Below are 11,083 nucleotides of genomic sequence, written 5' to 3'. Positions count from 1 at the left end.
AGACGGAGGAGCGGGGCGAAAACAAAGTGCACATAAATATTAAGTTAGCTAAAGCAGAGGGAAAGGCTGCCATCAGGAAACATATTAACGGTATGGCAACAACAAAGGGACCAGGAGACGAGGGGGAGACACGTACCTTCAATTCAGGACAAAGTGAGCAGTGTAAAAGTCAGGGGAGGAAACCGGAGAGTAGAAGTTCTAATGTCAAGAATAAGAAACCACATACGCAGCACATTACCACATGAGGGAAGCATCCAGCCAGAACCTTTGTGAACACTGCCAGGTACCAGAAACTGTTCACCGTGTTATCACCTGTACTAGAAGCAGCTGAGAAAAGACAAGTGACGAAAGGAAAACAGCTAAACAAAATACTTGAGTGGGGGTCTAGTAAGCCGGGAAGAAGATGCTTCACAAATCTTTTGTGAGATGAAAGGTCTGATGATGTGTTAGGAACTGGAATATGGCAGTAATGCCACAAAAGGGATACAAGCCGCCGTTAAAACACCACAGAAGAAGAGGAGCGGGAGTCTAGAGTTGTGAGCTGTGTCTCAAAGTTGCTAGGCTGCATCCTTGTAGCCTGCAGCCTTCTGGTCTACCTGGGCTGCGTCCTCCAACAACCGCACAGGCTGAACCGAGCGGTCTCTGAAATGGGACGGTCCGTCCTACCGGGGGACTTCCTGCCTGCGTCATCGGCTTTACCTCCACCGCTCCTGTTGCCCAGCAACCTGCTGCGCTTGACAGTAAAAGCCTCAAAAGCCAAAACAATTACAAAGTACAGAAAACGAAGATAATCGTATTTCATTTAATTTAGGAAGAAACGCTTCTCCTCCAGAGCATGATATATATTTCAGGCTGAGAGAATAAAAAATGGGATCTAGCAGCACTGTGTTGGTGCACGGCCTGGTCCCCCTGGTCTAATGCGTGAGCTCACTCACAGAGTGCGACCACCAGTGGACTTGTTAGGAATAGCAGCTACTTTTATAGAGATGCATAAATGTGGAGATGCTCTGGTAGCGACAGTGGCACGTCTTTCACAGTAAACCTGCCCCATCTTCTTCACCATTTACTAAATGAACATCACGCTTTATTGAAGAAGACTTGTAACTAGAGATTTGAGACCACGAACTCAAATCCAGAGAATAAATCATGAGATGAAGGTTAGTTTTATTGTAGACAATCCTTCTGTTTTTTACTTTGAATACAAAAGTTGGTAAAGTTTCACACGCGATACGTTCAATGTTTATACATACGGAGCTCGGGGGAGTACTGTAGTCTTCAGGGCTTTGCAGATCAAGTCAAGATTCCACTTTTACTGAAAGATGATGAGCACAACGATAAAAACTCTTCATCTACCACTGGGGCCGAGCCATTGGCTCGTTCAAAAACAGCTCAGCCCCAGACGGGGCCGCACAACTAACATAGAGTGCTGCAGACGAAAGGCTACGGCATATGTGGCAACTGGCACAAAACATTGAGGTAAACACTTTCTACAATGCTGCGCTTTTGTATTGAAGACCTTGACTGTGGAAAAGTGAAAACAATGTTGAGTCGATTGGTGGATGAAACATTGAGCAGCCAAAACTGAATATAATGATGTATTTCTTGTAGTGATGAAATTAGAGCTTTTGAAAATGGACAGTGAACTGAATTTACAATGTGAGCTGCTGTTGAAGGCTGCATTCATTAGTGACCAGGATTTATTTATTGCCATATATTATAGGAATTGACAATATAAGAAATGTATCAACTTTCCCTTGTTCCACTATTTCTAAGGTTAATGACTTAGGAAAACAATTTTCTGGATTTGTCCTTCCCCCCTCCAACACAGCAGACAGTTTCTCATTTAATTCCATATGTTGGCCTTAATTATGAGAAGTTTAAAATTCTATGAGCTAAACAGAGTTAAACCGTGCTGCCTTCATCTTGCGTTTACCCTGAGCTCGTCACTCCGCTGTTAATACGGAGGATTTCATCTCTTTGATTCGCTGCCTCCCCTCTGAAACTTAGGCTGATGTAATGAACAATCAACTTTTCACTTCTCATGTGTGTAATGTAGCTTCTCCTTCGCGGTCGGGCTTTTTTAATGAAGCGCGTCCGTCCGGCTCAAGTCGCACAGCTTTTTAAAGACCCGTCATGATGTAAACTGATGCTCAACACAGAAATGATGACATCCACTGCGCAGACAGGACATTTTACCCTAAAATATAACTCTATAAAGCTCTGTTTTCAGCACTAACACTAAAAACGCCAGCATAGCATTTTTTCATTCATTTTTCGGGAAATACTTTGGCTGAAAATTTCTTTTGAGAGACAAACTAAGACTTGTTGCTGCTACATGCGACATTATGTTCACCAGCTCGCCTCTCACTCCTAACGCGTCACGTATCAACACCTGGTCGGTGGACCTGCAATTAAAACCCATCGGCTTCCTTTAGACGGGGAGGCTACGTGGTATCCAGAGCCAGACAGGCTGGCTGAATTGACGACTGGATTTTCATTTAGGAAGTTATGTTTCTATTTGAAGTCGGCAATAAAGCAGGGTATGCTTTAGGGGGGGGGGCTTCCTTTGGTCACAGAGCCGTTCCACACGCAGGCCGAAAATCCATTCATTGGTTCCAAAAAAGACCCCAAATGGCAACCGCCAGATGACCAAACTCAAGTCTTTGCAAATGTACGCCCAGAAACCAATGTGTGACTTCGCGATGAATCCATCCACTTGTAAAGGGTCTGTGAGTCGTCTCCCCCTGTGTGATAAACCTTTTTTAGTCCTTTATGTCGGTGATGATGCATCAGGCTTAGACTAGAACTTCTGCATTATGAGATTGAAGTCAAGGATCCTTCCTCCAACAACAATTGGTAGCCTCATTCCAAAAATATCAACGCCATCCATTTAAAAGCTCCGGCGCCAGACCAGAGATGGTGGAGTGTGTTCATTACGATCAGATTGCTCATTTCTCACATTAGTGGAGGGTGGCAGGGAAACGTCCTGTCACGTTACATTAGCAGCTCAATAAAGACACGCGGAGCGTATCTCTTACTCGAGCACAAGTTCACTACTCTGACAGAAACACACTCACACTTGTGTTGGTCCTGATGCAGCAACACGCTTCATCGTTTCTCTTGTATATTAAGAGGTGAAATCCAGATTCTCCAAACATTCTAAACCATCTGGATTTGCTCTTAGCCAAGTGTTATGATCAATACCAAGTGATCGTTTATTGGCTTTGTTTTGATAAACACATGTACATCAAGAAGGTTGTGTCTCGTGTGCGTGCCCCCAGAATTTGAGTAACGTCAGCAAAAAGGCTGCAGTACAGGTGTATTTCTAGGATGTTATTGCTTCTAAGCCTCGTTCTCTCTGCTGTCTTGGCGAGGTTGATGGAGTACATGCAGCCTCTCCCTGAAGGGATCATTTCATGCTCCCGTATTAGAATCATTTGCTTGGTGTGGAAATGAAATGGTTGGAGGGCACGTACCCACAATGCAACCTGCTGTATTACCACTGGAAGCGCACAAAGCAGCATAGAATACATGTGGTGGTGACTAACTGTGGGTGTGTGTGTGGAAGACTAATCTGACAAATGTCTGTCAGAGATGATTACCATAAAACAAGGGTTACATTTGGATGTGTATTCCCTTCTCTCCCGTCTCCCTGTGGAATGTTGGCTAGATTTGTATTCAGTTGAAATGTTTTAGCTCGATTTAACAAATAGTCATTGTATAGCTGAGGTGCTATGGGTAAATGGAATATTAGGGACCTCCTCCTCCTCAACGTGGTGCATCATAAGAAAAGGCGCCTTTTCCACACTTGCTTTGCTTGTGATCACATTGCTGCTCCATTAAGCTCAATGTGTGAAGAGGTTTACTCATCGGTTTAAATTGAATTCTTTTTGTTTCTTCGGAATACTGAACTAACTACACAGAAATGCAATGAATGACCAATGTAATTTCTCTATTATTATTAATTGTTATGAAAGACGTTGTGAGCACTTCCCTCGATTTCAAACTTTGAAATGTTCATTTGAAATATGCTATTTGGATGTTTTGCAATCTGAACGCCAAACAGCATCATCCAACGGCTCCGCCTTCTCTCTCGCGTGCATTGATTTTGGATCGAAGTGCCTGACTGGTGATGTGTTGTCATCTCATTGGGTTGTTCACTCTGATATTGTATGTCGCAATTGAGTCCTATAGGAACATGACAAGGCGCAGCAGGAGCCACGGGATGATGTGACACTCGTGCTGAGAAACCTTTAAACATGGCGGTAGAAGTGGCAAAATGAGGTACAGCTGATGAATACTCACCAGCAGGTGATGGTGATGACACATGGTGGACCGGAGAGGGATGGATGTGAAAACACATTCAGCACATACTAACACCATGGAAGGGTTAGTATGCGCTGATGTATAAAAAAACATGCTCATACATTGTAGAATATGTATGCCGTTGTCGCGACAAGCTATAGTAGTTTGAGTGAGGAAGACAACTTCCTTAAGAGTAGGACTTACAGCTACAAGGGCGAGTCGTATTATGCCTATTTCTTAAGTCGTGCGTTTTATGTTTTCGCCAGCAGCGGAACTACTTTTTTTTTAGTCACTGTTCATCTCATCGTTATTAGCGAGTGAGTTCTAATATCGATCATATTCCTTAAGGTTTTTTAGCTGACTCGTATTTGTTCGGTACACACAGTATTGCTTATCTTCCCCCCCAATATCTAACGCGGATGATGGTGAAGTAGGTTGTCAAGACGATACATTCATGATACTCATTCTAACACTTTCTTGAGTTAAGGAACCTTTTGATTAAGTTCTCACCCGGGACCTATATGTTTGACCTGTAACCCCTCCGTCGAGTGAGCTCGTCCTCACATACCGATTAGGTCCCTAATGCCCTTGGGGGGCTATGTATCAAGATAAGGGCACTCACCGGTGTCTGCAGGTTTCGAAGCGGTGTTCTTGTCATTCAGCCCCTTGGAGGAGGCCCCTCAGTGGAAAGGATAAAGGATAAATAAAAGCAGTTATATCTCTCAAACCCTAAAGGTTAAAAAGGCAGTGCATCAATAGTTAATGAGCTAGATTCCCCGTCTTCGTGTGCGAGCAAGAAGAAAAAGATGTGTGTTAGAAATGTATATAAACCAACATGTTTTAGCAGAAGCAATGTGCGTCACCGGAGTTTCGTTTGCGTCGATCGCAGTTTCGGTTCGGAAACTCGATCAAAGCAGGTTTGTGCGTTATTTGCGCTACTAAGCGCTTTTCAGGAAAGCATTTTCACACCTTAAAGCAGGTTCGTGAAACGGCTTCACACCTCAAGGCAGGTTCGTGAAACGGCTCTACACCTCAAGGCGCTATTTGCACTACTAAGTGTCTATACAGGAAAACAGCTTTACATATCAAACGGAAACATTCTTTTTATCTTTTTTTTTTTTAAATCTTTTTGACTGTTTTTGTTTTACACAGTATCCGGCTATACAACACCGTCCTCAACCTGCGTTTCCTCTTGGCAGGAATCGACATCTAGCTTACACTTTTCCTTATGAATAAACAAGGGTGTAACCATGGTTTAGACATTGGGGGGTTCAGAATTCAATTCAATTTATTTTGTATAGCCCAAAATCACAAATTACAAATTTGCCTCAGAGGGCTTTACAGTTTGTACACATACAACATCCTCTGTCCCGAAACCCTCCATCGGCACAGGAAAAACTTTGAAAAAAAAATGAAAAAACCCTTACAAGAGGGGAAAAAAAAGGGGAGAAACCTTAGGGAGAACGTCAGAGGAGGGATCCCACTCCCGGGATGGACAGACTACAATGGATGCCATGTGTACAGAATGAACAATGTATAATACATGCAATTCCTGGGGCTGGTCCGGGCTAACCTGAGCCAGCCCTAACTATTAGGCAGAATCAAAGAGGAAAGTTTTAAGTTTTACTTTAAAAGAGCTGACCGAATCTGCCCCCCGGACTGAAAGTGGAACCTGGTTCCACAAAAGAGGAGCTTGATAACTGAAGGCTCTGGCCCCCAGCCTACTTTTTAAAACCATAGGAACAACTAGTAACCCAGCATCTATGGAGCGCAGCTGCCTTGTAGGGCAATAAGGTGTTACAAGCTCTTTAAGATACGACGGTGCCTCACCAGCAAGTGCCTTGTAGGTGAGGAGAAGTACCTTAAAATCTATTCTTGATTTAACAGGGAGCCAGTGCAGAGAAGTTAATACAGGAGTGATATGATCCCTTTTCTTTGTTCTTGTTAATACACGTGCTGCAGCATTCTGAATCAACTGGAGAGGCTTAAGAGATTTACAAGAGCAGCCCGATAGTGAAATGAATTCCCTTCCCCATCATTTCCTTAAAGCGGGTATTGGGCTGGTGTAACAGTGATCCAGCGTGTTCTCCTCTCTGGTGAGATTTCCTTTGTAAAAGTCCCCGAGGACAATAACTGAGGGGTCCGGGTTGGTTCGCTCCACACGCCGCATCTGGTTGGTGAGTGTCCGCTGTGCATCGTGCACGTTGTAAACACCGACCAGGATGAATTGAGCAAACTCACGGGGGAGTAAAAGGGTTTACAGTTCATGATGAAGGATTCCACACAGGGTTGTAGGATCACCGTTACATTGTTGCACCAGCTGCTGTTGGAGTAGAAGCAGATTCCTCCACCCTTCGTCTTGCCGGAGAGCTCCGTGTCGCGGTCCACTCTGAGCAGCTGGAAGCCCGCCAGCTGAAGCGCGGAGTCCGGCATCGATCCACAAAGCCACATCTCCGGGAAGCACAAAACAGAGGATGGAGAAAAGTCTGTCTCTCCTCACCAGCAGCTGAAGTTCGTGCAGCGGTGTGCGAGAACCACGGTTAAGGAGTCGCACAGAGCCAAGAGACAGGATTCATAAAAGGAAAACATATATTTTACATATTTTCTGCTGTATATTTAGGGGGGCAAATGGGTATTTTCTCAATATTGGGGGGGGGGGGACACAAGCAGAGAAACAGACTCCACCTCTCTCCAGGCTTTCAGGAGGTTTAGATGGTATATTTGCGTAGCTCCGCCCCTGTCAGACTGCATTACCTCATAGTTGACATCCCGCCTTTGCCGCTTAGCCAGGAGTTAGAAGAAGGAAGTAATACAAGTACCTTTTCTCCTGGTGTGAATTGTTGCAGCCTGGCTCCTCCGTCGTACAGCTGTTATTGCCGTTCCTGAGAAAATTCTCCCGTGACATCCTACCCAGTGGGTGGAGCTTTGCTCACAGGTTCAGGACACTCTTTGCAGAGATTTTGCGCAACGGCACTGCCTCCGGATGTCGTGTTGCGTAATCCATAAGGACTAACACAAAGCGATATCCGCGTGCGCTCCGGTGAAATGGCCCGATGAGGACCATGCCGATTTGTTCGAACGGAACCTCCACTAAGGGGAGAGGACGCAAAGGGAGCCCCTCCACGTACTGCTCCAGCAATACCTTCTTCATTACGGCCTGCACCCCTCCAGCGCTGTTCGGCAGTAGCCATCTGGCTCTTTGAGCCGATGCCCCTATGTGAAAGGCCTGTCCTCCGGGCCTCAACCTAGCCTGCCGAAATTGCAGGGAACAGCCCCAGCCTGTCCATAACGTCTTTACAGACTGCCACGTAATCATGCCGCCCCATGACTGGCGTCTCACTCCATGAAAAGTGGGATTTTCGGAAGTATGCGGCACTGTAAATTGTCGTGGAATTTTAGGTTTGTGGCAATTTGCGGGCAACGCTGAAAACTGCCGTAAATTGTCAGAAATTGACATGGGCCTCCCTTGGCAGTTGTCCCCCCTCCTCCTAATTCTAGGGGAGGCTTTGACATGTAAATGAAAATGCTGTGAGCTATACAAACGCAAATCAGGGTCGCAGAGGGAGTTTTAGCCCAGGTGACATTTTTTAAAAGGTAAGAAAATCTCTGGTACAAATAGATCAGGCTCAGTAGCCTAATTATAGACTAATTCAAATATGCTAGATTACTGTGTACGCCATTAGCAATGGCAAATGTTATGTAAAAAAGATACACAAAATAACTTCTTTAAAAAATTAGTTTTAATCAAGGTAAAATGAGCATTCCATGCAAACAACATTTGAATCAGCATGAGGGGTCTGCAGAGATCACAGTCTCCTAGAGCTCAACTACAGTGCATAGTGGCAGGACTACAGTGACCTTTTCTTTGGTCTTACTTAAATGCACAGAGGATGTATTAACCACACATCTTCTAGCAATGCGCTCAACTGGCAGAAATGATGCTGTATGACGTGTCTGTTCCCTGCAAGCCCCAAACTTCTATTGGCTTTCCATAAAAATGTCTGTCCGGTGGAGATGAAGCCAGGAAACTTGTGCAAGAACATGTTTAAATGCCGTATCCTTTGACACAACATTAACAACTATAAACTGCTTTATAATGGCTGGTCGTAGTTCTGCTAGAGGGTCAAGGACGGGTTCCTCAAAACTGTTAGTGTTTCCACATCACTTAGCATGAACACATGCTGACCTTTATGCTCTGCATCTATCGATTGAGTAAGTTACATTCATATATGTTACCCGTTTACATGTCATGGCAAAACATTTAACCTCAGTGACACAAGGGTACATCTGATGATACATTGTCAACATTGCATGTATGTCAGACTCAAGATTGTCTGGTGGAATGGAGAAAGAGGCACCACTGTACAGTTTTCTAGGGAAAGTCGTTCTGCTGACACCAAAACACTGCTTTACATAAAGCATATCAGCTGTTTCAAAGTCCCAACATTTGTCTTCCTAAAATACTGGTCCTTCCGTATAACAATAACCTCGTATGTGATTGGAGGACCCTTAGACTCCTCGTCCAATCACGTGTGAGGTCATAGGCATGACTGATACAGTTTGTATGCTCGTCTTGCAAGTACTGCTGTATCTCCAGTTCCTTTGTTTGGTTTTTGCTGCTTCGTGAATAATGGCGGGACGACGTCTCGCGTTCAACTCGCCTTCAACTCCTCTCTGCGGTCACCAACTTTCGGCCAGTCCGCAGACAGACGAGAAGAAGCTGCTGAAAGCTCTCAGTGGATCGTCTCGTCAACTCCAACAACAAACTGCCGATATCAACGAGCGGTTCGCTCCACTGGAGCGTTCGGGACTGCGGGTTTCTGTCCATGGAGGAGAGGAACCGACTCAAAGAAGAGGAGACGGGCGCACGATCCCAAGATAGCGGTAAGAATACATTCGATGACTGCAAGCTAAGCCAAAGTAGCATAGCCTCAAGCTAAGCTAAGAGTACCCTAGTAGCCTTACAAGTGAGCAGAAACAGCTTTATTAAAGTGTGTTTTCTTTGCCGTGTCGTTTACAGGAAGCGGTGCGCCGTCTTCACAACTCCGAGACAAACTACAGGCGCTACGAACCGGAGCAAGGGTCAGATTTACAGAATATGCTTTCATTCTGCGGTATAAGGAAATATATACGTATGGATACCGATCATAACTGTACATTTTGTTTTCACAGACTAATCTCGCCTCATTATGAGGCGGTGACCTCGTATTTGCTCCGGGAAAAGTCCAGATTTAGACGACGTCATTGTGTGTAAGTTACACTGTTTACTGTTTCTCCTTCCTTGTTAAATGTTACTGTGACTTGATTTTGATTTTTTTTGTATTCATACCACACTCATTTAATTGTTTTCCAGCCGCCAGTGAGACGTATTGTGAGATGGGACGCAGGAGCTTCAGGTTCAGCCGGAACGCTCACTGCGGGCGGAAGCTGCGAAGGATTCAGCGCGGAGTCGAGCGAGAAGAAAGTGGGTCAGAGTTTATTTGCTGACTTGTTTCAGGTGCATTGATCGATGTGTTGTGTCCGTACGCATCACACAGTACTGATTCATTGTTGTTTTTACAGCTGCTGGAATCGAGACAAAGTGTGCTGGCTGATGACGAGGTGGAACTCTGGAAATCCGCCACCGTGGAGCTCACGTCGGACGGAGGGGACGGCGTTGTTGGCGGGGTCTCGGGTGGATTGTACGGTCGCCACACGCACACGAGCCGCCTGCACAACAGACCTGCCTCGGAAAACACGGCGCCAGTGACGGTCTACAACCCCGAGGAGGCAAAAGGACAGTTTACTGAGCTGTAGTTTTTAAACCGCCGTTACCAAAGTGTGGGCAGATCCTCACTTTGTATGTAGTTGTTGTTTGTGTGTTGTTAATAAAGCTCTTTCTTTGCATAAACATGTGTCAAATGTTCATTTTCTCTATAAATTCATTGATGTCCTGGTTGGTATCCTAATAATAGTGTAGTAGCTGTGATGTTACTAGATGTTACTGGTTACTGTTAAGGTAAAGAACTCCATCACCCAGCATTCCCTAGTCAGTGCTGAGGGACATGCGCGGTGCGGAGCGCGGCAGACCCCGGGTAGCATTACAGCGGACTGTGCTAGTTGACATTAAAAGTTCATGAAACGTATATCACGCCTCGCCTGCTTATTATAAGAATACGCAAGGTACAACATGGTGTCAGAAGTGGCCGTGAGCAGCTAATGAAGATAGATTTGCCACGGGAGAACGACGGGAAAAAGAGAGAAAAAAAGAAATCTCCGGTCGCGTGAGGTAACGTGCTAACAAGTCAACATGCTAAAAGAGTTTGCTACATCGTGTGATGGCTACAAGTGGCAGTGGAAGTGAAGCGGGAGATGAAGGACAGATCGAACATATAGAAGAGGATCTTGTGCCTGAAGCAGAGGACAACCGGCAACGCGAGAGGGCTGGCGAAGTCCCTGTACCCCGACGTTCAGTAATGGAGAGGCTAAGTCCACCTACTTCCATGCAACTGACTGGTAATCTTGCTGATAATTGGAAGCGTTTTAAGCAACGATTCAATATATATTTAGCAGCAAGTGGAGCAGGGGCTGATGATGAAAAACTGAAAGCTCACATTCTTTTGCATGTTATGGGAGAAGATGCTTTGGACATATATAACAGCTTTCAGTTGGATGAAGCTACTATGACCTTAGCAGAATTAATGATAAAGTTTGAAGAGTACTTTGTGCCTAGCCAGAACGTGACGTTTGAGAGGTACAAGTTTTTCACCCATGACCAGAAGCAAGGAATACATTTCGA

General features: G+C 45.1%; 1 long non-coding RNA gene across 1 annotated transcript; it reads left to right on the top strand.

The window, feature by feature from the left end:
* Positions 1-9,632: 9,632 nt before the first annotated feature.
* Positions 9,633-10,195, top strand: LOC144390420 (uncharacterized). Its single transcript, XR_013454457.1, has 2 exons — positions 9,633-9,769; positions 9,868-10,195. It is a non-coding gene; the product is annotated as an uncharacterized LOC144390420 (long non-coding RNA).
* The last annotated feature ends 888 nt before the right edge of the window (positions 10,196-11,083 follow it).

The sequence above is a fragment of the Gasterosteus aculeatus genome, chromosome 21 (genome assembly GCF_964276395.1).
Source record: "Gasterosteus aculeatus chromosome 21, fGasAcu3.hap1.1, whole genome shotgun sequence".
Taxonomy (NCBI): domain Eukaryota; kingdom Metazoa; phylum Chordata; class Actinopteri; order Perciformes; family Gasterosteidae; genus Gasterosteus; species Gasterosteus aculeatus.
Note: the sequence above shows the minus strand (reverse complement) of the source record. Positions and strands in the feature narration are given on the sequence as shown.